The sequence below is a fragment of the Camelus bactrianus genome, chromosome 2, assembly GCF_048773025.1.
Source record: "Camelus bactrianus isolate YW-2024 breed Bactrian camel chromosome 2, ASM4877302v1, whole genome shotgun sequence".
Taxonomy (NCBI): Eukaryota; Metazoa; Chordata; class Mammalia; order Artiodactyla; family Camelidae; genus Camelus; species Camelus bactrianus.
The window spans coordinates 56,427,533-56,455,304 of record NC_133540.1 but is presented as its reverse complement, the minus strand read 5'-3'; the positions used below and the strand labels follow the sequence as shown (position 1 = coordinate 56,455,304).

The 27,772-nt window shown below is 36.2% G+C and overlaps 1 protein-coding gene and 1 pseudogene across 10 annotated transcripts in view; one reads left to right on the top strand and one right to left on the bottom strand.

Annotated features, from left to right (window-relative positions):
• The window catches only part of ANK2 (ankyrin 2), a 601,138-nt gene that overhangs the window by 308,316 nt on the left and 265,050 nt on the right, over positions 1–27,772 (top strand). The gene's annotated exons all lie outside the window — the stretch shown is intronic.
• Positions 17,697–20,170, bottom strand: LOC141579372 (peptidyl-prolyl cis-trans isomerase A pseudogene; annotated as a pseudogene).

The following is a 27,772-nucleotide window of genomic DNA, read 5'->3' as shown; positions in this document are numbered from 1 at the left end:
AACAAGTATTCCTTTGAGGCTGCACTTTGCATATGGTAGCCCAAACCGTGAGCCTGAGGTTGCTTGGTTTTCCGACTCCACCCAGGCTGCATGGAAATAAGTTAACTGGTTTCTCCCTGGTAGGCGGACCAAGCTTGTTCTCCCATCCATACTGCTCACACAATCATTGTGTCTTTGGGGCCATTCAGTAAAGCTAGTTGATTTTCTAAGCATGCTATTATGAGTCTCTCTAGTTGGGACATTAAATAAATCATTTGGGCTGTTATTCCCAAATTAAAGAGATCATAAAGATCACAAGTTAAATCATTTGAACAACTACTCCCAAAGAAAACCAAAATAAATCTCCATGATATTTGATTTTTTGTTTCTTTATTTATTTCTTATCTCTATATTTTCTTCAAACAGTTTTCTCCTGGGTGTTGGAACTATATGAACTTTATAGCCACATCTTTGCAATAAAACAAATCTGCTAATAACTGCTTATGAATAGCAGATAAAAATCTTCTTTTCCTGCCTTCATGTGTGAATTTCTCCTACGCAATGAAAGAATTTTAAGGATACACAAAAATGGAGGCAGTTATGTATATACTGGGTGTGTTGCATGTAAGTGATGATGGAAATTATTATAAGAATATTTACTTTGTTATTTTAAAATAATTTGCATACTAGAGGTCCCTGGAAATCCTTTAAATTATATTACCCATGTTTGTTTCTACCAGTTGCTATATTGTGAATGTCATACAAATAGGTATCCCATAAAAACTGGAAAATTTTACCTTGATATCATATAATGAAAGGCAAGTAAAAATAGATACTATTTTAGTAATTGATTAGAAAAGTGCCTGGAGGAGCACCTGAATGGATTTTCCTGATTTCAGAAGTAGAGTTTGATATCAAATGAGGATCAAGAGAGTGATCAGGAAAAGAAGAGGAGTGATCAGAAGTGACTCATATGACTGTATATTTGTGTTACAGAGAGAATAATGACATGGCTAAGTGTCCCAAAATGTAGGCAATTTTATAATAAATAAACAGTAAATGACTACTGTAGATTTAGGACAACACTAAAAAGTTATAGAATCAAGTAAGGAATGTCAGACTCAACAGATTAAGAAAGTTGTAAATGAAATCAAGTTCCCGAAAGTAACAGGTGAAGTAAGCAGATCACAGAAGATGCTGTAGAAAAAGAGAGAGGACTGCTGGGCATGTAATCAGCAAGGAGAGCAGAACGAGCGGGGTCAGGGAGACATGAAGAAAAGAACATTTATGCCCTAATTAGCCAGCAATTTGTTATAAAACAGCCTTGCCACCTGGAGAGCAGAATCTTAGAATTTATTGGCACAAGCCGTCAAATGAGCCGAATTAGAGCAGGCCATCGTCCAGGTGTCCAGCACAGGCTACAGTGGACAGTTAGCAACAGAACACACCTCAGGAAGACTGAGAGGGGAGAAAGTGCGCTTTGGTAAAAGAAGGGATGATGCAATCGAAGAAGATCTGCATAAGTTCATGAGATGTACATATTGCAGTCAGTCTTTTGAAAGTCAAATAATGCATCTGGCCTTTGGCACAACTATGTGATATCTTAAACAGAGTGGGGTTTTTTTGCTAGTGAAACTAAATAGGACAAGAAAAGAGCTGTTCATCTCTTTATTGCATCATCATTTATGCTAAACTTTTCCATTAAAGGGTAATGTTTCTCTTTCACCTTGGGGACTGCGTGTGACTCATTGTTCCTTCTTATGCTGAATATCCAGTGTGTCTCTCTAGCTCATCATTTTCCCTCTACCACAGTGCCTATTCATTCCTCCTTTTCTGGCTTCCCTCAGGGATGCATGACTGTTCCACCTGTAGTGCTGCTGCCAGAGTTATCTCCTCTGCTTGACTCTGGTAACCTCCTCCTCCCTTTCATCTTGTTTTCTAGGCATGGTGGCTTTATAGCTTTGCACCGTGCTGTAAATTGATGTTATTTCCCTCTGTGTTGACACTTGACCAGAATAATTTAACCCATCTTATTATCCGAAGCCAAGTTGAATGTCTTGGACAACACAGAGAATTGGCACATAAATTCTCCTCTCTGTGTCTTTCTGTGCAGAGAGATTATGTTTTATATTCTCCAAACTAAAATGTAGCTTCCAGGATTCATTTCTCTTGTTTTGGAATGCTTTCTGTTCTTCTAGACAAAGTTGATCAGCTTTCCTTTGTACGCTACTGAGCTCTATTCCTAGAATGCCAACGTTCACTTTATTATTTTAAAAATCTCAGCATTGCTAAGGTTCATGAAATTATGAGTACTAGTTAGAAGTGAAGTGGTGATTCTCCAAGCACGTGATTACCTGGCACTTTTACTCTGGGATTAATTAGTGTAAATGATATTGTTTCATGTTTGAATTTTTTTTCTTCTAATACCGACTAAACTTAGTGACTCTAAGTTTGAGTTCCAACGAAAATGCAGTTACTTGAATTTCCTGGTTTTGATGTATCAGGAAAGCACTTCATTTGTCTGAAAGACAGAATATTGGTTTGCCCTGTGAGTCTATCAGTATAATTTTGGATTCAACCAATTAAACACTATTTTCTTGGGTAGGAACCATTCCTGCTCAGTTAGACTGTACTACACTTCTTTCAACAGAGATCCAGTGACGCCATTCCCTGGTGTAACTTCCCTGACTTTACTTGCTGCTTCCATTGAATTCACTGAGTCTTTTGAAAACCCTTAAACACTAATTAAATTAATTTATGTCATATGTCATTAACATTCCATTCTGCCGTGGTCTTTTCTGTTTAAGACAATAAGCCCTGGGACATTTGAAATGCTTATATTTACTTGCTTAGCAAATCCTCAGTACCCATCATAACATCCAATTTTGATGACAGTAATGGTGATGCATAAAGGAGACTATCACACCCCAGAGAAGTTATGGGCCAAGCATGTCTAGTTAGATTTATTTAGAGAGAAATAACACATAGAATAAAGCCCTAAGAATAAGATGGAGTTTGCTTTAAATTGAGATGACAACTATCCCTTATTCCTAAAATAATGACTACTTCTAATGTATACTGTACATGTCTTACTTACATCACTTTTATTTAAAAACAAAGCCTAAATAAAATAGGAGCTGACAGAGGCTTAGACCTGATGCCTGACATCTTTTCAGTCAGATTAGAGACAGGGACTGGCAGACAGAACCGCATGGTTTCAAACGTCAGTAAGCTGACAGTATAGTAGGCTAGACTATAAACAGCAGTTATGGTTCACTGTGATGACGCCCATGGTACATGGTTTTAAAGAGGGCTGTAGAAATGCACAGTACAGTTCCCTATTCAGGCCCAGGGATCAGGTAGGACTTCATAAACATCTCCATTTATCTCATACCTTGTATTTTACCTGGATCGTAGCCTACCTTGGCTGCCAAGATAACTCCTCCCAGAATTAAATCCATCTTCTCCTTTACCAGGCTTCCTCTTTCCTTGATCAACTAATATGTTTACTCTTCCCTACTCCCTACTCTCACCCCTGGTAGGATTCATTGCTTTCTTTTTGTTGCCATAATAGCTTTATAATCTAGTCTAGGCTTAGTTAGTGGTACACCCTCCCCCTCCCCTGTTTTTAATAAAATCAGCACTATACAGCCAGAGAGATCAGACAGAAAGACAAGTACCTAGAGTAGGCATTTATGAGCTAACCCCCCACTTTTATCAATACTTTTACTATTACCCTATTGATACAAGTAGAAGGGGGCTCTGGCTTCATGATAACCTAAGGGTTACTTGGTTTGGGAAAGAAGGCCCAAACATAGCTTTTGTAACAATCTTTCTGTACTCAAACCAGATCCCCTTTCCAGGGTGTCTCCAGCAGGGAGGGATGAATCAGAGATTCAGTTGTGTAGAGTCATATAACAAGCAAACAAGCAACGTAGACAGTCGGATTTCTGGGGGAAGACTGTATTTTGAAGGCTACAGAGTTCAAGTGCCAGGCTATTCAGTGTTCAAATGCCAGTCCTCTTGCCAGACTGGCCTTTGTGGTGTCCAAATAAAGTAAGCATGAGATATTCTCAAACTTAGAAGACTTTTCTTAGAGGCATGATGGGAGCGGGATGTGAGATCACCCTAATGAGTTGTATAGGGAGGTTGTGGGAGTTGTTTAGGCAGTAACAATGCCTTATTCAATACTCAGCTGAAATGTGAGTGTAAGAAATTACCATGATGACTTTGATGTTCTTTCTTTTTTCTTAGAAAAGCAGTTACTTCACAAAATTTTTTTCACTGTCCCATCTTTCCAGCTCCCAAAGCATGTGTTAGACTCTTTATTGGGTGCTATAATTATAGTTTTACAGTCTCTATTCAAACACTATTATAGAATTTATGACAATTGCATTGTGCTATTAGTAGACCTGCCTATTTTTTCCACACTGTTCTTTAATTCTTGGAGTTTTGCACAATACCTGGCATATAAATGTTGCTCAGTTAATTGAATTTATTTTTTAAATAATGAGTAAATTAGCTCTTATTACTGATTGAACATATACGATTTAGATCTCTACTAAATAATACTGAAAAATACTAGAACAGATATATCTGGATAACATGGCCAGGACAACCAAGGATACCTAGACCATCTGTAATTCAGGTAAAACCAGGACTCAGCCTGAATTATTTAAATCATTCCCTGAGTCCCCTACAGAAGACTAGGCAAGAAGTAGGACAAAACAAGGAGAACGGCACTCTTTCCTACAGCCAGCTTTTCAAATACTCCATTTTCTTGTTTCCATGGCAAGAAAATCTCCTGGTGCATTGCCAGGAGATTCTCCCTTAGGAATTGGAAAAAAGAAAGAAAAGAAGGGAAGACACAGAAACCCACTGCAGTGTTTTCTGAAAACAGCTTGGCTCTCCTGCTGATCATCGACGGCTGCCACGCCATAGAAACACCTCATCCGATGGCGCCCAGGCTGCCTCTACTCAGCAGGCTGGAAGCTTGTGATTAATTTTGTTTGACAGCAGCAAAAAGTGTGCCCTACCTTGGATGTCCATGGATTATTTCCAGTATGGTTGCTGCTGAAAATTCCATTAATGATTTCTATTATCTATTCAACTTGAAGGGAGGAGAAAAGTGCTTTTCTGAAAAAAGAAAAGTAAATTGGACCCAGTCTTATGGAAAATCCTTATCCCCAGAGTGGACATCTGATGGCAGAGGAGTTGAGGAATAGATCAGCAATGTCAAACATTTTTTTTTTTAACAGAAAGGATTTGGTTTAACATTGACATTGTATCACTAGAGATCATGTTGCAACCGATAAAAATTTTTGATAGATGTGCTTTCTTTTTCTTCCCAGTATTCAAAGATGGCAAATTTTCATGTTCATCTTGGTGTGTATTTATTAAGTGCCTACTGTGTTCAAGGTGCTCAGTAAATATTTATTGAGTTGAACTGAGTGTCCTATTATAAATGTTTATGCCTAAGACCTAGTGCAAGCCATTAGAGAGGCTGTCATCCAAGATGGTGATTCTCAACTGTGGCCACACATTAGAATCCTCATGGAGAACTTTAAAACTATTCTGATGCCTGGGTCTCACTCTCTGGAGATTTTGATTGAATTAGTCTTGGGTGGGGCTTGTGGTCTCAGTATTTTTCCTACGTCTCCTCATATGTAATGTGCCAGTGGATTTGGGAATAAACAACTGGTCTATAGAAGATGAGAAGGTAGTACATGGCCAAGTCCCAGCAGGTGTTCAGAAGACAGTGTTTTAATCATTTGTCTATGTGAAAAGTATTAGAATTGAAAAGGAAGGCAAATTCCGTTTTATTGAGGCCATCAGGAGAAACTTCATGAAAAATAATATTTCAATGGGCTTTAAATGTGTAAAATTTTGATTGGCAGAGTTGGGCATCCAGGAAGAGTGTCCAAGGCAAGGATGAGAAAGAATGGGGCCAGTTCTGTGAACACTGAGGAACTAATGCATGATTATGACAAAAGGAGTACGTAGTTGATGACTCTTATGAAAAGTACCATGGATTTGTAATTTTGGCTATCTAGTAAGAACTTGAATACATTTATGAAATGTTGAGCTATTTCAGCCAACTTTTTCCCTCATGCTCCTAAAACAAGATTGAAAGTACCTCATGTATGGTGGAATCGGCATAGATTTTAAGATGCTCTATGGTGCCTTGCTATTCAAAGTGTGTGGTCCTCAGATCAGCAGCATTAGTATTATCTGTAGTTTGTGAGAAATATAGGATCATTCTAAGTGAGTAAGAGAAAGACAGATACCATATGAAATCACTTATACGTGTAATATAAAAAAATGACACAAATGAACCTGTTTACAAAACGGAAAGAGACTCGGACATAGGGAACAAATATATGGTTACCGGGGTGTGGTGAGAAGGGAGGAGAGAAGGATAAATTGGGAGTCTAGGATTAGCAGATCTAAACTACCGCATACAAAATAGATAAACAACAAAGCCCTACTGTATAGCACAAGGAACTATATTCAATGGCTTATAGTAATCTGTAATGAAGAGGAATATGAAAAAGAATGTATAACTGAGTCACTATGCTGGACACCAGAAACTAACACAACATTGTAAGTCAACTATACTTCAATTAAAAAAAAAGAAACACCGGCTCTTCGGCCCCACCCCAGACCTAAGAATCAAAGCCTGCATTTAAAAAGATTTTCGTGTATCTACTAAAGTCTGAGAAACACCACCTTCATATCCAAATTAGTGCTACATGATTAGCTGTAATCAAAGAGGGCAGTAGAGAAGTGATCAGATGTTTCAGTAAATTGAATTCTCCTTGACTATGAATGAGAACGATGAATAATATTGACATGCAATAACTGTCTTTTTTGATCGGATGTCTTTTTATATCTATCACGCCATATACTCCCATATAGTAATTTATTTGTGTGATTACCACATTTCAATCCATGTGACTGGTGAAATATTTCTCTCCAGTTCGAATCCTTATGTCCTGAACAAGGATCTTTTGACTTGATGGAACTTCTTACACTTTCAAAGGGATGTCCTCAAAATCACCTCCTGAAAACCCATTATAATCTGATGTACTGTGCCACTGCCATATCTATTGCACATGGGTGTGGTGGCAGATGGCAGATGGGGAAGAAAGACAGGGACCCTGGATGCCAAAGTAGACCTGAGGCACACGGGGAGAGGGTCTAGCATGGGTGCTTAAGCACTATTTATCTCTTTAATCTGAATCAAACAAATAACTGTAAATAGTGATTCCAAGAAGTTTTGTTAAATGCCCGAATATTTTATGGATGGCTGTTTTCCAACAGTGCCTCTGATCCAAGAAAAGGCAGTATATTCATAAATAATTACTAAACCATTGCTTTTCTCAAGTAGTATTGGATTTGGTGATCTGGTTAAATATCCTTGGGGTGATATTTGGCACCAAGAGTTATTATGCTTTAGATGCAGACTATTCGAGGATGTTGTTCATAAAAGATATTCCAAACCCCACTGAAATTCTGACTTAGTAACTTGGGAAAAGGCTCAGGAATTTGCATTGAAACAAACGTTCCAGGAGATTCTGTTGTTGGTGCTAAGAATACTGCATTTTGAAAAACATTGCTGTATGCAGTATATTCTTAGGAACTGATAACTTTCTTCCAGTATCAGTATTATCTAAAGCCCAGTTGTCAGGCTATTACCTGAGCTTAGTAAACTGTAGATCGATCCACTTAATCAGGCAATGTTTCTGAAAGAGATATTAAAAAATAATTTTTTATTTACTATAGAATTTCATCTTCTAGGCATTGAAATGTGCAATCCCATTGTATTTGATTATTGATAACATTGCATTTTTGTAGGAAATAGTTCAGTACATTTTTTGTAAGAAATCATAATCAGTATCTGACTTTACTGGGCTGGAAAGTTTTTTTGTTTTTGTTTTTGTTTTTGTTTTTTTCATACCTACTTACCATTGTAGGAGAAAGGGAGGGAAGGAGGAAGGGAAGGAGAAAAAGGAAAGTAAGTGATGTTCCTGTCCACAGTGAGGTGATTCAGTGGGCTCAAAAATAGTAGATTTAGATAACAATTGTCTTGAAAATCTGCTACCTGGGTCTATGTCAAATTTTATCTTGGAAAGTGGAGGGTTTGTTTCATTTCTCATGCTCAGTTTATCAGTGAATTTTAGTAACTGTGACTGGTCAATGATTTCATTGCCTTCCCATGTAAAGTGGAACGAGGAGAATTTGTAATATAGAAGGAGATACAAGAGTTTAAATACTCAGTTTGACAAACGTGAAATACCTTTTTGACAAATAAGGGAAAAAATACACTTGATTTATGTTATTAAGACACCAAGAAATCTTTTATTTGAAATATGGTATGATCAACAGATGATTAAATTACCTTCGTGTTCTGTATCACTTTATCTCTTGTTCCTAGCTTTATTCTGCATCGTGTAACAACAACAGCAACAACAGCAAGTGTTTGTGACATTTCAGCCTTTGTTATATTCAAAGTTGGTTTGTCTCCAATCAGTCATGCAGGGTTTTGTCAAGGGAGGATAACAGATCTCATTCTCTGAATGCTTTAAAAATAAAATATATTTCAGGGATTTTTACAAACTTTTGGATTAGCAAATTCAAACATAAGCATAGAACATGCATTCAAAGTTGGTGAATGTATTGATGGTGCTTTCTTGAAAACAAAAAAGTCATAGTTATAGTTAAAAAAACAAAAATGTTGTAATAAAAGTCAAAATCTTAATACTCCCTCAGCCAGTAATTTCCTTGCTAAGAATTTGTCTAAGGAAATAACCAGACACTTGAACAACCATTTATGTAAATGAATGATCGTTGCAGCATTCTTTATTAATAACAAAGTAAACTTGACTGTTAAACCATGGAAACAAGGGTAAACATATTTTGATACATCTATCTGATACAAGAAAATGCAGCCATTTAAATTAATATTTTTCAAAAATATTTAATAGGAAGATTCTCAGCATTTAATCAAGCTTCTCTCATATATTAAGAGAAAAAAGCAGAATATAATGAAGTTAATTTTGAAAATGATAAAAACATAGAAATAAAAAATTGAATGGAAACACATTAAAATGTAACAATGAGTCATATATAGAGTATTGAATTGTAGGTGCTTTTAATTTTTTTCTTGATAATTTTCTGTATAGTTCAAAATCTTTTCAATGAGCTTATGTGACTTTTATAATTAGGAAAAAATTTTAAGGAAATGTAACTTTGAAAAATCTGGAATTGTGTTAAGGGTAGTTATGCTTAAGAACAGGTGGATGGGCTAAATGAACCTTTAATGTCTCTTCAGTTCTAAGGACCATCTGCCCAGTCCTGTTAAGCAGTAACCACTGAAAGAAGTTAGACCCAATTAGTAAAGGCAGAGAGAAACAGTGCCTTTGTGAGTTCTATCTGTATCCCTGTGCATATCTGCCACCTTAAGCTAATGGAGCTATTTACTGAGTTCAAGCGGTCCCCAAGGAAGGCTGCTTTCTGCTTTGCTTCTATGCAAGTGTTGTTCACTTTTTACAACTGGCTACTGAATCAAAGCCAGCAGATGACCATCCACGCTATTACAGAGAACAATAGTCGAAGCCCAGGCTTCTCAAGAGGGGCCCTGCTCCCATATCTTGAATATGACTGCAAAACAGCAGACACCACCCAGGACTGTCCTATCTGTTTCTGCTCATGGGATAAATACATAAAATGTGAAGACAAAACACGTCGAGAGCCACATTTCATTGCGTGACCTTGGAAAACTCAATTGAACTTCAGTGTATTTATCTTGAAAATAGGACCCTTAATGGCTTTCTCCGATGATTTCCCGTAAAGCACATAAGAAAGAAGTTCGTAAACTACAGTTCTGAAACAGTTGTTAGATGGTTATGTTCACATTTTCCACATGATTTCTTTTTCTTTTCAAGTACGTAGTGATGCTAAAGAGATAGTAAAATAGCATCAGTCCTTCTGCCTTGCCCAGGACCTCACGCTGCTTTGTAATGTGATCTCAAAATGCAACGCAACTGCATGGTCTGATGCTATTTATTATCACCATTTAGAGCGAACCCACATGCCAGTGGCATACTGAGCTGACAAGCTGTGATGTCATTGGCAGGAGCAGCACTTCCAGAAGGCAGAGTTGCTGAGGATTGTTTATGACATTATTCTCTCAGCATATTGGATGCTGCTGGTCAGTAGTGGCTGGGGAAATAAGGTCAAGTGAAGCACTGCGTTATTCATGACTTAGGGGTTACGGTCTGTCCGAGGCATAGGCTGGACACAGACAAACTATGATTTCTTTTTCCTAAAATGAAGCTTAAATCTCATAGAGTTATCAGCACTTATTTTTGTTGCCTTCCAAAAGTTTATTAATTTTATGGTAGACAGACACTTTCCTTGGCAGAATAGAAAGATGCCCAGGTATGAGCCTGTCCTGCTATATTTTCTTGAGCTGTTTCATTACTTAATTTATAGATCAGCATTCCTACCATTTTGAAAAAGGAAAAATACTGTTGATGTTTGTTGCAGAACTGTTCTGATGTACTGTGTACTGTTCTGATTCTCTTTCTACCTAGTTGATTACTCCTTTCCTGATGTTCTCACAGAGAACATCCTATGGTCTTTTTTTTTTCCCTAAAGCCTGATATGCAAAAGAGGTGAGCAGACACCATATTTTTTGAGATCTTTAGAAGCCAAGCTAATTGCCCTTTAGGCAACGGAGTTTTGGTGAAGAGAGGAAATGATGGTAATATTTGTATTAGAAAAACGTCACATTGGCAGCTCTGTGGACTATAGGCTGGAAAACATGGACAGATGCTATTATCATCCAGGTGGGGATTTCTTCAATAAGGGCATTGGTAGTCAGGGATGAGAAGAATTCAAGAAATATTTAGGAGGTGAAATCAACAGGTATGGATTGGGTGTAAGGATGACCACCAGATTTCTAGATTGGGTGTGTAGGGTGACACATCAAGAAGTGTTCTTTGTCTAGATACAATCTAGTCGAGAAAAGAAATGTAAGAATATGTAAATGCAATTATCGAACAATTCCTGTGTGCCAGGCATTATACAAAACATTCCAGATGCCTTGTCTCATTGATTCCTCTCATTGGTCCTATGAGATACTATTGTTATTGCCATCTCAAAGATGAGGAGACTGAGGCTAAGAAAAATTGGGCAATGCACTCAAAGTCACATGACTGGTAAACAGTGGATCAAAATTTGGAACCTCTCAAGTAGGCTGATTGTAAAGCCTCTGCTGCTCAACACCTAGCAATGTTTATCCATAAATATTCTAGACAAAGTTCAAAAAGGAACATTGAACCACTTAGAAGAACCAACTGCCAAAAAGTATTTTAGGGATAGCCATTAATATAAAAGTAATGCAAAACAGTAAGTGGCTTTCTTCTTAAATTCATACTTTAATACATAAATAAAATCACTAATTCCCCAAATCAGAGCATCTCAGAGGATAGTTTCAAAGATAGAAAGTTGCAGAATATTTCCTATAACCCCTTTATTTTTTTAAAAAGGGAAATTAAAACCTAGAGAACGCTCACTTACTCCTCAAGTTCTCCTAGTAAAACAGTTGCAACCTACACAAGAACAAAAGCAAAAAAATATTCAAACCTAATCAAAGATGAAAATATAAAGCTGTTTTAACCATTAATTTAAGAGAGGAGAGCTGGTCACCACCCTGACATTCTTAAAGTCTTGCTTCTGGCAGATGCAGTTCTGGCTAACCTGGCTGTGGTCCTTTGTGACTTTAGAGAATGATGCACTTGCCATGTGGGTTCACTGGGCTCTGAGATGATCTTGAGAACAAAACACTCACAGTTGCTCTCCCGGGGGAGAGATTTGTGTGTGGCTCATCGAGGTGAAATTGGTTTTGTTTGTTAGGGCCGTCTATCATATTACAGTCACCTTCTAATGGTCCTATTTTCCATTGTTATTCCTTATCACTAAAAGAGTCTAAAATATCAGGAATAGTAAAATAAGGTATAAAAACCCTGGGAAGCCTTTTAAATCGTTTGATGGGAAAACAGTTTTGCTTATCAAGTGTTCATTCTGGAAAGCCTGCTTCCCATATAGTTTTGAGAAAATATACCCCAAAAAGCTTCATTCTAATCAAAGTGAAAGATCACTTTCTAAACTGAGCCATGACCAATTTTTATATGATTATAAATTGTGAGTGACTAAGCTACACAGGAAAACCCATTTTATGACTTTATATTCTTACAGGTTAAAATATTCAAGCCTGGAATCATCATAAGTATATGCAAAAACCCTTCAGATGGAAGGGAAGAAATCCTGCCACTTGGGGAAAAAAAAATCTGTCACATCTGTAGCTGGCTTGGCCTGCTTACTAGTTTTCCTAAGTCTGTGCCCCATCACTTGTTGGTTAGTGGACGAGTAACCCATTGATTTCGTTTTTCTTTGTTTTTACACCTTTGTCCCTGTAGGAACTATATTTGGAATCAGTCTCCTCAGGTCAGAAAGGCAAAGGGAGACATGGGAAAAAGTGAAACCAAGGATGAATAGCAGAGATGGGGAGGGGGAGGATCGTTGTGAAAAAAGACACAGAAAGACCCATTATGGACAGTGTGGTGACCTCCACATTGATCCATTATCAACGCACTGACAGTACAAACAGAATTGTATGGGAACATTTTAATCTATACCATCCATGAACAAACTATTTTCAAGCACTTCAAAGGTATTACAAAGCATATATTATTTTTATCAGACTTCAGAAATCTAGTATTTTATATATTTTAAAGAATAGAATTTCTTTTTTAAAAACTATAATGTATAATTTTCACTAACTCAGACTATCTTTTCATTTAATTAGGCCTTTAATAAGATTTTTACTGCATATATCTAGTACCATTTACCACTTTACATTTTCAAGCTCAGCATTAACACATATCAGTGGGACGCTTCTATGTACGTTGATTGCTTTTAAGTTTAAAAGGAGTATATTTCTAAATAGTCATTAGTTTCTTAAAGGAACATAATTTCATTCCATGGTAACAGTCTAGACTGGGCATTCGCTCCCAATTAATAAAGCTGGCATTCACTGAACTAAATTAATCACTAATTCAACTGTCTCAATCCTAGTAACATTAAGGACCATTTAGTAATAAAGTAATAAGAAACTGAATATTTAATAGAAGGAAGGATCTATCCTTTAATGTGAAAAATTCATTATCATTGACAATTCTTGGGGAAATTTTTGCTGGCATGACGACTATTCTCAGCAGAATCTTGCCTTGTTCTGCTTTGGAATCAAGGTGTTTTGATGATTGAATACATTATTTAAATCACATGTGGGGAACATGTCATAGTTGTTGGTTTAGACTTCAGATGGTTTTACTTAAGTGATAAATGTTTTTAATGATAGTGAAAATTTTTTATTAATAACAAGCAAAATTGGCCACTCATCTCTCAAGTCTCAGATTAGATGTTATTTCTTAAAGGAAATCTTTTCTCCTTATAATTAAATAAACTCAATCATTACATTCTACACTTTTCCATCTTGTTCCCCATAAAATAACTTGATCCTACTTATATTCCCAGCAGTTGCTGCACCTTCTAGGTACTCAATAAATAATTTGCCAAATAAATAATACATGAAAACCTGTTATACAAAAATGTTAAACATTTTATACTAAATTGGATTTGGATTTGCATGATCTGCATTTTGCATTTAAATATGCAGCAAATGTGTACAAAAATTCAGCTTTATTTGGTACAAGAATGAATGAATTCTTATTTCTATGGGATTATTACTTTTTTCAGATTTTGTAATAGCTATACATTTTATTAATTTATATAATAATTTTATACTATTATTAATGATGAAATGCCATGATTATTAAATTGGCACATGCTTAGTTTTAGTGCACAATTTCCCCTTCCATTTTACTCATTAGACTGTTTACAAAACCAATTTACTTTCAGCATTTGAAACCCACATGAGAGTATTCCTCTGATGTGGATAATTGTTTCAGTTGAGAACATTATACAAGAGAAGAGAGAAAACAGGGCTCAAATATTCCTACTCAATGTCCTTTGCATCTTATGAATATTATAAGACAGACTGCCTTGGTAATTTATTCCTAATTCTCTCCTTAAGTTTTATATATTTAGGGTTTATTGTTATGTTTCTTAAAATATCATGTAAATTTTGCTATAAATATTGAGCCATCTTTGTGAAAATAGCCCTGCTTAAATTAAGCTACAAAATCTGTCTGAGTCTCAAAGGTGGGGACATGTCTGCACAGCTTGGGCACAAGTCATGTGAGTTACTCTCTGAATCATGCCCTCTGCTCCATCTGGAGAGGACAATGTAAGTCTCTTAATTTCCTAGTTACTTCTGCAGTTCGAGTGCACAAGTGATTTGTATCTTGTCTTCAGTTCCATCTTCTTTCAGAGGCACAAACCAGGTCCATCACTGATTGGTATAAGGAGTGGGAAAGGGTAATGACGGTGTATTCCTCCCATTATGTAATCTGTAAAGCTCTCTGGGCCAAGCAAAATCATGTGGGCATTGAAGTTCAAAACCACAACATAGGTGCGTTGACTTATAGTGACAGTGTTGCTTAGGAAATAAATCTCAGTCATTAAAAAACATCAGCCAGTAGCAAGTATGTAAACTATTTTGTTTTACATATCTAGTATTCTGAATCAATTCATTCAGGTAATTTTTTTTCTGAAAATATATCTCTAATAGATACTTAGATTTTATGCTAAATTTAGGTAATGTAAGAGTTATGGCTGATAATTGCTATAATACATGACTGAAATTTCATGGCTTAGCAAAAAGAAGCTTAGTTTTATTTACATAAAGTCTAGTGCCATGATGGTGGCTTGGGGAGTCAGGCTCCTGTACATTTTGCATGCAGTTTTCAGGAATTTGGGTTTATACAGGTTTGTTTAGAGACTTAGGTTGATAGAGACTCTGCTTCTTCTAATATTGGGTTTCTGAGGTCTCCCTTGGGATTGACCCACTGAGAAAATGAAATGTGGTGAATTGTGCAGGAGAGTTTTATCTAAAGTGGGTGTGTATTTCTTCCGCTTGGGTTCCATAATCTGTCTTACAGTCTAACCAAATGCAAAAGGAGTGGGAAGATGAGGTCTTCAGTGGGTGGCCATTTTCCAAAAACAACCCTTCACTGTGAAAGGGCAGCGTGAATTTTTGATGAATAGCTTGCTTCCTCTGCTATGATAAGAGAGTGACTACGATTGCTGTATTCAGGCAACCACTGAAAATTGCCTTTTTAGTAATGGTGTTAAAAAGAAGGCTATTTTTAAAAATGGAAATTTAACACTGTTGATCCATAAGTGAATACTTTTAGGATTATTGTTTTAGAACTAGAGGAGTTGTTTTGTCATCAGGTAGAATCCCATTTGAATGATTATGGAGATATTCTTAGATTTGGGAAGTTTAAAATAGTTATTTCCCTCTTTTCCTCTGGTGATTATTTTTAAGTAAAGGGATAAAAATTCCTCTTTCTGTGGTGGCTTAAATGAAAATTGCTAAGCAAGATGAGAGTTTTATTTAGAAGATACACATGACACATCATTTTGTATTATAATGATTATGACATATTAGCATTCAATGCTGCTAAAATAAATCTATGATCAAGAGTAACTGTGTCCTCACAGTACTTTACAGAGTATTTCTAAGTCCTTATGCCACTTGAACCTGTCAATGACCCTTTGAGAAAGAGAAGATATTATTAGCCTCCTTTTTGGACAAGAAATATGAGACTCATGGTGTTTCAATGACGAGCTTAAAAACCTTTGGATTGTAAGGGTTATGTGAGTGAGAACTATAATCTTGTAATGCTGTTTCCATTACTGACATGACTACATCTATCTGGACATTGGAAAGGACCATTAGTTTGACTTTTTCAGTTTGTACGATCTATGAAAATGACCACTGATGCAGGTGATGTGAGAGTCACAAGGTGACAGAAATAACAGATCAGCATTGCTGGCTTGTTCATTTTGCTGGTTCAGGCATATCTTGCGTATTAGCTTTTAAATATTTATAGAGGAGAATTCCAGGAGTGGACAGATCTTAAGCCTTTTTCTTTTAATCCACAAAGGCCATCAAAATTGTAGCTCCAGTCTATTTCTAAAGGAACCCAGAGCTTTTTCTGTTGTTTTTCAAAAATACTCTTAGTATAGTTGACTTTTCACCTTTGTATTCATTGATACGCTGTTGAGTTTTTATTGCCTAAAATTGTTTCGTACAGATATAAAAGACAAAGTCACTTTTCTCTGGAAGATCACTGTCTCATGAGGGACAGAGAGTAAGCAGGGACTTCATAGCGTCTGGTAAAGTTAATGAAAGGATATTCAGGAAGCCTTATATGTCCTAGGAATAGAGGCTAACTCAGTGTTGGATGGGATAGAATGGGTGTTGTAGAAGGGATTCCAGAGGAGGTGATGTTTGAATTGATTCTGAAAGGATGAGTAGGAGTTCAGAAGAGACATGTGATGCTTTTTAAAATGTAAGATACCAGGTTCGGTTACATTACAAATATTTGACTTAAAATTGTGACATCATTCTAAAATTTATTATCCACATATAGGCCTCAGAAAAGGAACTTAAAGGATAGCTCAGTAAATAGTCATAAACACTGGGAAATAAAACCAGTTAAAAAAATAAGATGCTAGATACTAACTGATATATATAGAATAGATAAACAACAAGTTTCTACTGTATAGTGCAGGGAACTATATTCGATGTCTTGTAGTAACTTACAGTGAAAATGAGTATGAAAATGAATATATGTATGTTCATGTATGACTGAAGCACTGTGCTGTACACCAGAAATTGACACAACATTGTAAACTGACTGTACTTCAATAAATATATATATATACACAAAAAACTAAGATGCTATAGTAGGCATGTGTTATGGTTAGATTTATAATTAACTTGAACTTATTCTGTGCTTCCTCACGTACTGTGACCCATGTATATTTCTTGATTTGTAGTTTAGTCTTCTCTTTACTCTGTCTCTGTTCTACCTCTAGTTATCTCCCATTAAATCAGTTCCCATACCTGCGGTGATGTACTTATTTTTTTGTTTCCAGGTGGATTACTTATGCTTAACATTATTGTATCAATCCCCATCCTTCATAGGTTTCTTTGGCACTTTTGTTTCTGTAGGCTTTTTTTCTTAAAATTCATTAATCCCAGTGGCAGTATTTATTGCCTACCCAGAAGGTACCTGTGGTTGCGAATTATGACTTTGCATGTTAAAATTCTTTGGCAGATCAAAGAAAGTTCATCACAGAGAAAACAGACCTAAAATGCCAGTCTATAAAAGTGTAGAACTTCATGAATGCCCTGTTAGCAGAGGGGCTGGCTGTGAGGAACTTGGCAGGGAAGGCCCACCAGCACAGGCTTGGAGGGCAACCTAAGAGGCTTAGAGGAAGGGGGAACTTTCTGTCACTAGGTTTTATAGGACCTTTATCTATTTTTCTTTTCTTTTTTTTTTTTTTTTGATATTTTATTTTATTTTATTTTTTAACATTTTTTATTGATTTATAATCATTTTACAATGTTGTGTTCTATTTTTCTTTAAGAGAAATAGTTTCTCATCTTCTGGAACAGTTTATTGGAAGCTCTGCATGAATGTAGACAGAAAAGGGAAAGATGGAAAAATCAGAGGATCTAGCAAGATTGCTTTTAGATTTGAGTCTCTGTATAATGTAAGTCAATTTACTTACAGTTTTTTCTTTATTTTGACTCAAAAGCTGGTTTGATGTTATATATTTATTGATCATTGATCAGATGATTGATGACTACAATAGAACTAATGTAATATATTTAATATAAACATAAAAACTGCTTCAGAACTTATTTAAGAACCACTGTACTCTCTTAACATACTTTGAAGCACCTTGCGTACCTTTGAAATGGGTCTCAGAAGTCAATAAAAGACAGTACATCTGCAAGGCTCTCCTTTTTTGTTTTTAAAAACTATTTTGTTTTTATGGAAAAAAATCAGCACAATACAATTAAAGAAAAATTTGAAAAGAGGTTGATTGCTATATTACCTTAAAATTATATTCATGTTCCATTTTTTGTGTGTACTCATAGATTTTTTTTCTATAGTTGCAATTCAGTCTAACGCAAACATTCATCACTCTTTTTTTCAAGAAATGATGATTAAGTGCCCACCCTGTGAAGGGCTCTGTTCTAGGTACAGGGAGCCCCTGCCGTGAATAAAATAGAGTCCTTCCCTTCTGGTGATTATATTCTAGTGGAGGAGGTGTGTGTGTATGAGAGGGAGACAAGGAAAACAAACCAACAGACAGACGATGTCAGATGGCAATGAATTCTATGACCAGAACTAAAGCCCAGTAAGGGGATAAAGGGTGATGATGGCTGTTTAAACTAGTGTTGTTAAGGAAATAAGTGTTGGTGATATTTGATCAGAGACCTGAGAAGGAGTGGCCTCTGTGATTCTCAGGGTAAGACCACTCCTGGGGGAGGAAACAGCAGGTGCCTGAGAAGGGAACTTGCTTGGCTCGCTCGATGAGGACCGGAGGGGTCAGTAAGTCTGAAGCGTCGGAAACAAGAAGGAGAATGGTCAGAGATAAGGTCAGAAGTCACCAGAGACCACATTATAAGTGCTACTGTGTGTGGCAGGTTGGGAGATAGGAATACAGAAGTGACTAAGACAGCCCTTAACTCCAAGAAACTTATATTCAAATAGAACATAAATGTATAAACAAATAAATTCCAATATAATGTGTTAGGTGCTATTATAAGGAAAGGAACAGAGTGCAGTGGCTAGTGTAACTGCACGGGGGGGGGGGGACAATGATGCTGAAATGGAATTTGGGGGATGTGTAGGAGTTTTTCAGGAAGAGAAGGAAGGAAAGGGCATTCTAGATATCCAGGGCAGCACATGCCAAAGTCAAGGCATATTTTCAGGTTTGGAAAAATGTTTAATGAGGTTAAAAAAAAAAAAAGCAATAAACCAAAGATGTATATTGGAAAATAATAGGAGACGAGGCTGGAAAATAGATTAAAACCAAATGATGAAGGCTCCCCCCACCAAAAAAATCTTTTTAAATTTGAATCATTTTATTCTATGGGAGTTTAAAATTTTTATCCATGATGTTAAACTCTTTGTTTTTCTCTATGTTTTTTTTTTGTTGTTGTTGCTGTTGCCACTTAAAAGCAGGGAAAATTGTTAACAGACAGATTAATCATATCAAAGGAAGATGATTTATCCATTCTTCCAGTGTTGGCAAATAAGGAAATTTCCATGGCTACTTTAATTTTCAGTTTGGGGGAAAAAATCAAGATCTCCATGTTATAGCTGTATTATTTAATAATTATTTACCTTTTCAAAATGATGGATATCCTGGTTTTCTCACAGAAATTGACTTTCTATAAGTTCTAAAGATATAAATATAGTAATGTATTTTAACCACTATTTCTTGCTGAAATAATAGTACTTTTCAGGAGATGCCACATGTTTTGAATGACCGTTATCATTATTTAAAATTTATTCGCTCTATTGTCTTCTGTCTTGGCTGGAAACTTTTAGAAATGAATTATAAGTAAATTCTAGATTCTGAACATGAAGTTTCCCAATGTAATAATTTCATTGGTACTCTTTTGTTGTCTGTTTGTTATTACATAATCACATACCTAAGTCTGCAATCCAGCTAGACCTGTAGGGAGATATGAAAATGGGGACCTTGAAGAACTATAGTGAGAGCACGAAGATTATAGGGTGTTGTCTGCTGATGGGGGTGGAGGGGTGCCCTCCTGAGCTACATAAGGAATGACCTGGTGGTTAAAATAAAACACAAGTCAAATTTACTGGAGTCGTCCACAGTGGACAATGGTGAGCCTCTTGCTGGTCCTGCCATTCCTTGACCCAAAGTGTTCCGTGGCTTCCACTGTATCCCCTCTTTTGCTCTTCCCTACATGTGCCATCCAACTACTTGTCTTGTCAGTGCAAGTGAAAAACTGGGAACTGCTTGGTTGGTCCAGTGTTTGCCATGGAAAAGATGCCAGGACTATATGCTTCAGGAAGGAGTTCTCATCATGAAATTTCTCCCCATAGATGGATTTACCATTAGTGCCATTATCACGTGTAAAGTCACCACCCAACCAACACATAAAGCCTAGAATAACTGTGTGAGAGCAAGAAACCTTACAATCAAAACCTTTCTCCCCATTGCTCAGAATGCAAATATTTTGCTGTCTTTGTAATTTTGTCTGCAAATACCTTGAAGATGTGTCCTCATCTGTGATGTCAAAGAACAGGGTGGGTTGACTTTGGCTGGGAGTTGGCAATGGTGGCATCTGCAAAGCCACATTAGTACTGTTTTTGGATATGTAAGTGTTCTAGAATTCCTAGAAGAGCATTGTATGCTCCCTATAAGAAATCAGAATTCACTCATGAATGTTGTTCACTGGATAGGTTTCCGGGTGACAAATTACTATGTCAGCTATCCCTGGATGCTCTTCATTAGAATTAGAAGTACTATTGTGAAGCAATGTCTTGGGAACCGTGGGCTGTGTAGAATATGAGCTCAGGGACTCTGAGGTTCCTCAGAGGTGTCGGCAGCTCCCTGAGGGACACGTTTCAGTCACTGGGAGTTTTTCACAGGCGCCTCTCTGGCTATGCAAGAGAGCCTTTTGTTAGTGGCTGACAACAGTCACATTTCATCTAGGAATGAGCAGACAGCGCTGGTGTTTTAGAATATGCATGTCCATATGAACAAAACATTAGCATCATCCTTAATTTTCAAACACCGTTTTGAAGTGGAGATTTTCAGAGCACATTATTATCAAGTGGCCTCACGTGCCTAAAAGTATGATTGTGGTCTTGCTTTATGAGCTTTATGTAACAAAGCTCAAAAACCCCAGAATATTAATCTTTCGCAAAATGTGATTTAGAAAAGAACATTTTATGTCTCCAAAAGGTAATGAAATAGAAGACAAATGACCCGAGCCGGGAAGGCAACTAACATTTACCTGCATTTGGGTCTTTATACATTTGTGCATTTGCCACAGTTTCTTACACAGATACAATTAGCACCATATTTACAGATGAGTAAACTGAGGCTCAGAGAAGTTGGATAACTAGATCATGAATTGAAATCTAGGCCTTTCTGGCTCTAATATCCATGGTCTCACCTATCATGAGTCTCAGTTCTGCTTAAACACATCGTTTGGTCGTTCAGAGCCATAGCTCTGCTCTAGTTAATTATCACAGCATAACAAACCTGAACACTTAATGGTTTGAGACAACAACCTGAATTCTCTCTTACTCCAGTAGGCTCAATCAGCATTTTTCATGGTGATCTCAAGGCAACATTCCAAGAAGGTGGAAAAGGAAGTTGCAAGGTGTCTTAAGACCTAGGCTTTAAAAGTCCCACGGTGCCAGTTCACCACATTCTGTTAGTCAAAGCAAGTCACGAGGCCAGCCCAGATTCAAAGGAAGGGAAATAGATTTGTCTCCTGATGGGAAGGGCTGCAAACATTTTATGACCGTATTTACTTGGTCACTGTTTTTGTTTTGTTTTTAGTTTTTAGTATATTATGTTGCATTATTACCAAAGCGTTGAAGAATGTAAGAAGATACAGCTTTAGATTCTTAAATGTGTCTTCTAATTTTGTCTTACTTTACTATTGTGATGCAGATATTTGAAAAGGGATGATAAGCATGAAGATACCTTGAAAACCCATAAATAGAGCCCATGGTAATCTAAGGTGTTAGGATTTTTAGAAGATGCTCAGATTTACAGTTGAAAGGACGTTTTAATAGATTAAAATAGATGAAAAAGAGATGTAAGGCAATCTCTAGTTCATAGGGCATGGGAATTTTCTTCTAGACTTAGTTTCGTGAAATGTGATTTTTTAAGTGTTTTGTTATTGCTTGTGTGCATAGAATCAAGCAATGAGTAAAAGTTGTGTAAAGTCAAAGTCTTGCTAACCTTTGGATATTTAATACTATTTGATTCAGATGCTGTCATATCAAGAAGTCTGTGGAATTGTAACATGGGCATGTAATAGTCCTGGCTAATGCACAAATGCCTGCTAAGTTAAAAGGCTTTCCCCTCAAATAAGATTCTCAGTTAAATTCTCTCTTTCTAAGAATTATTCTAACCTTGAGTATGACTTTCATAAAAATACCGATAGTTGATAAGCTACCATTTTATATAATAAATTCCTTTTCCTTCCAAAATCTAATTTCTTTTGGTATCAAAATATTATTGCAGTGTGCTCAAATGAGTTCTAAAACGGAAAACCTAAATGGTGCTACAAAAAAATATTCTCCTGGGATTTCTTTCTAAGGGGGTGCTATGTGAGATTTGGGGAATTTATTTAGGAAGAAGTTCCTGAAAATGAGCCCTGAGTGATCTGTTTTTAAACGGCTCTAGTAACTGACGTTGTAAGGATTTAAAAGTTTCTTCCTGTGGGGGTTGTTTTTTGGTTTGTTTTAATGTAAGTGTGTCTGTTCAAATTGCATCCTTTACCATAATATCTGGGGATTAGAAAATACATGGCCTAACTATAGGCAAATTTTGTTCAGCTCACATAACATTTTAAAAATTGGCTTAGTTGTCAATATTTTGATAGAAGATTTCACACAAAAGCCCAGAATTCCAGCTTCTCTATAAAATCAGAACATCCAGTAATATTGGGCCACATTTCCACTTGAACATAATGGTTTGAGACTGAATAGAAGCGGTCCTCTTTAGATAGTCACCATCACCCCCACTTCTGATGCTTATATAACCTGCTTCCCCTGCTCAGCATTTGAGTTTGAGATGGTGAAGGAACAGTGGCTGGAAGGATCCAGACACCCCTGTGACTTTTGATAATCAAAGAATTTTGGGGCTACTGCGGGACAGAAGGTGGAGGGTCTCAGGTGTATGGATGCAAAGAGAAAAGAAGAACTTAAGGGTTGCATCTACTGGCCCCTTGATCAAGCTCTGAACAGCAGTGGTATAGATGCTGCCTGTCTTTGAACCGTAGCATCAAACCTGATTTTGGCAGCAGTACTTCAGCACAGATTGCACCTGCTGTGTTAAAAATACTTATCAGCCATCTTCAGCATCGTATTGAAATGCAAGTCAACACGGCCTGAAATTTTGACTTCTCTCAATATTCTTGTAAAGCTACAAAGAAAAAAAATCCAAATGACCTTGAATTTTAAATTTAGGAATTTAGGCAAGTGAAATAGTAGCTGAATCCTTTGATCAAATTTTGGATTGGGACAGTCTTTGTAAGATGTGTTAATTGATCTCTCTATATATTTTTAAATGTTGTATGTTCTGCCATGTTTGTCATTATTAAATTTTTCCCGGAGAATTTCCTACCAATTGGCAATTTTAAGGTTTATTTAAAAGAAAAACGACCAAATGCCTATAGTTCTACTTTCTGAAACAAAGAATGGATTCAGCATGAATAATTTTTAAAAATTATCAAAATTTAGTTTTTGATAATAGCTAACATTATTGAGTGCTTATTACATGCCAGTATTTTGAGTCCCATAGTAATTAACTCATTCACTTCTGTTAGATAGCCCTCTTATATAGATAAGAAAATTGGAGCCTAGAGAGGGAGTAAAATCTGTCTAAATTCGCAGGGCACAGGGATTTGCTTGCTTCCTGGCAGTCTGATTTCCAAATCTGCTCTTAATCACTCTGTTTACCACCTTTCTGCTTGTTTCTCTCAGACATGCATTCCAGCCTCCACTGAATTTCACAAAGGCCTGTTTTCAGACGCTCTAATAATGAGTGGGAGTCTCAAGTGTATTGGGCTTCTGGAACTTACTGTATGAAAAATTAAAGGATTTGTAATCACAGATACCATAAGGACAGATAAAAACAAAATTCATCAATATGAAGATTGTTGGAAACTTATAAAATAAAATCATGTTTCCGCTCTACACATTATTTTTCTCCTCTAATTTGAATAGAGCCAGTGTTCATTCTCAGAGTTATTTTTTGAATGTGGTAATATGCAGAGATGTAAATTAGGGTCAGAATATTTGGATTTATTTAGAATGGCATCTGGCTACAGGATTAAAATCAATGTGGTCAAAGTATATACTATACACAGTAGCAAAGTTATATGCAATACTTATCACAGTGTAGAGCTGCCCTTACTCCTGACTGTGGGGACTGGAGTTTAATAAATGTTAAGCTTGGTAAATATAAGGAAGATTTAATGAGAAGTAACTTGACATACTGGCAGAAACAATAGTATAAATTAAAGATATCCACAGACCAGAAGCATGGGCATCCCCTGGACTTTGTATGAAGTACAGACTCTCAGACTCCCAGACCTAGGGAATCAGACCTATGTTTACATCAACAGGTGATTTGTGTGCACACCAAAGCTTGAGAAGCACTGACCTAAAGAGATTGGATTCTGCCAGTAATTTGTTGTGCAGTCTTGAATGGGTCACTTTCTATTCTTGTATTTTAGTTCCATCCATTCCTTGTCACTTGCTGCTTTGATTTTGGACAAGTTAATTCTGTAATCTTCACTCAGTTGCCTAGAAGATAGGGGTAATGATAATACCTCCCTCATCCTATTGTAAGGATTAAATGAGGTAATGGGCATAAGGTGTATGGAGTATTGTTCACATACAGTGTGTGGTTAATAAATGCCTGCAGTAGTTATTTTAGTTTTTGTTTCTTTAATATACTGCATTATTTTATTAATCACATGGCAATTGAGATAATAAGTTTCTTTCAAAATTCCCTGTACAGATAATCAAACATGCTTTTTCTTTGCACATTTTCTACTTTATGAGGTAATGCAAAACTGTTGTCCAAAGTTGTACCAATATACATATGCTTTTAACAGCTGAAAATTTAAAAGAAGCAAGGTTTTCCAGGTAAAGAGCCCAGTGGGAGAAAGAGTGTGGATTAGATACACTATATTCTAGTCTCATTTTTTTGACCTTGGACCTGTCATTTAACCTCGTTGACTTTCACAGATATTATATGAGAATATAAAGTGCTATAAAATGCTTATAGTACTAGTTTGTTGATTTCATAGAACTGGCAAAACCCAATTATTATGCATTTGTTATCTTAATGATGGGAATTTGTAATAGGGTGTTGAGATGACTGCTCTTTTGTGGCAGTATATTGGGGACTTTTAGAAGCTTCAGAAAATCATTTAAATGATTAAATTACTGTTTCAGTCACACATATGTGCTCTAACTACGTATATCTAATTCCAGGTCCGTTATTTCCATAAGAGATAATTTGCTGTTTGAAAATCTGCTCATTATGGAACAGCTCATTTTTTAAAGCTGCAGATAAAAGTCTGCTCTCCTCTCCTGTTTCTGTCACCTTATTGTCTGGGCACCATGTGAGCACACGGGCTGAATCAGTGTAGGCAGATAACACACCTTCCCTGAGTAACAGACAATGCCTTCACCCTAACTGTCTGCTCTCCATTAGGAAATTCTCCAAAATGTGTTGCTTCTCTTTTCTGGTAGTGGAATTTGTAGCAAAATATCAACACCGTGATAACCAAGAATTTACATGTTTGGAGTTCACTAATTCTTCATTGCCTGAAAAGTGTGTTCTGAATTCATAATTAACTCAGCCAGTGTTTATGCTGGACAAGAGTGTATTATGAAACTTTTGTAAGTGAGCAGAACTTATTGGACCTTCCTTACTTTGCTGCTTTTGTATCTCTTTTTCAATTAGTGATGATAAATTTTCCGGGTGAACATATGGCCAATACATTGAATAAATATTTAAATTGAATTGGATGTTAAGTGAATGCAAATTAAATTAGGTCATGTTTTTTCTGCTTATTTTAATATATCTGCAAGTCATATCCCACTGAGGTAGGTGCTCTGTGATTTAAAAAAAACAGCGATTTCTCAAAAACCACGGGAATACTGTTTTGCTTAATCATCAGATTCATAGAAATAAAGACTTTTCTTGTCAACATATCTCTGAGACAAAAGACTTTGTGTCATTAGAAAAGAGACAGCCTTGAGAAACCATGTTTATATAATGTTTAAAAATTTGGACATTTTTCTAAAGGAAGATATTTAGTTATGGATTCAAAATATTTATTTCAACACTGAGAGGGCCAGAAAGAATTTGCTTCCATGGAGGGGAGTTTATCTTTCCTCTCTCTACACACACACACACACACACACACACACATACATATATGGACTTCAGTTATCTTCTTTATGTTATCAGCTTTTAAAGATATAATCAACATAAATATTTAGTGCACATATTTAGTATAGTGTACAATATGATAAGTTTTGAGATATGTATAAACCATAAGAGCCATCACCACAGTCAAGATAGTCAACAAATTTAGTTATCTTTGGATCAATGCAGGTGTTTAATTGAAATATCAGAATCAAATTCCATCTCTTCTCTAGAAAAAATTTTACTATTATGTTGGATTTTGAAATTACACTTGTGTACATTTATTTGTATTTACTTACAAAGCATTGTTTTGTAATCTTATAATATTAATATTACTAACATTAATTAATAATAATTAATAATATTATAACAATATACCATATAATACTATGGCAGTATTAATTAATAATATTATAACACTAAATATTGTTTTAGATATTGTAATGTTCTTTTATTATTTTAGTTTTTTTTTTTAAATTTAGGGTGTGGCTGGAATTCATACTGTAGCATGACTGGCCTCCAGTGGTATCTTGGCAGAATAGCATCACTGCTAGATTCAAAGCAACAGATGAATTTAGAGAACAATTACACATCAGCTAAGATCATGAACCAGGTGCTGATTGGCAGGGCTGGTGAAATGGAACATCAGATCTGCTGTAACGGGAGGTGGGAACTGCCTCCCCCTAATCTTGGGATCCCAAAGTATGGAAATAGTGCGAGGTGATACTTTAATGTAGTTGTTGCTCAGGACTTTTTCACAGGGGAAGTTTTAGACTGCTTTTCATTTTCTCAGAGGAGAGACTTCTCTCTGGCTATCTTCCCTCTGTGACACTGATACTTCTTTAAAACATACCTTTATTATATTACCTGTTTTTCCTTTTGTGACTTTTTTTTCCCTGATAGCCTTTAATTTTGGTTAAATACTCCAAGAATTCTGAGTACCTTTATAGGTGAAAATTAACGATCCACCTAACAATGTCTTTGTTAATTTGAAGCCATTTTAATGATGAGTGTGGCTAACTGGGAGGTTTGCATGAAGACAGGGAGTGTTCAAACCTTAAATTACTATGTTTGGCATGTTCTTTCTCATTATTGTATCTATATCATCTTTTGTCCACAGCAGTAGACAAGAGGAACCATAAATAAAATGATGGAGACCAGGGAAAGAATCTAGATAGAATAAGGGAAGCAGATATTATATTTTTCTGATTATAAGTATATGAATAATTCCTCTAAAGGAAGTTAAATTCTTCAGCATTCTTTTCAGTGTTCTTGGTCATCAATCAATCATTCACGCATTCATCCATCTATCGAACAAAACTGAGCCCATATTACATGCCAGTCAGTGTGTGTGGCACCAGGAACTTGCCCTTGTGGAGTTTACATTCCAATGGGGGAAAAAAAGACATTAACCAAACAAAAACCTAATTAACTTTATTAGTATAAGTTGTGATAAAGGCTAAGAAGTAGAATACAGATTGTTGTAAGAGAGTTTTATGAGGAGAAGAATGAAGACCATGTTCTAGGCAGAGGGAAGTAGATGTGCAAGTCCTGAAGTGAGAAAAGG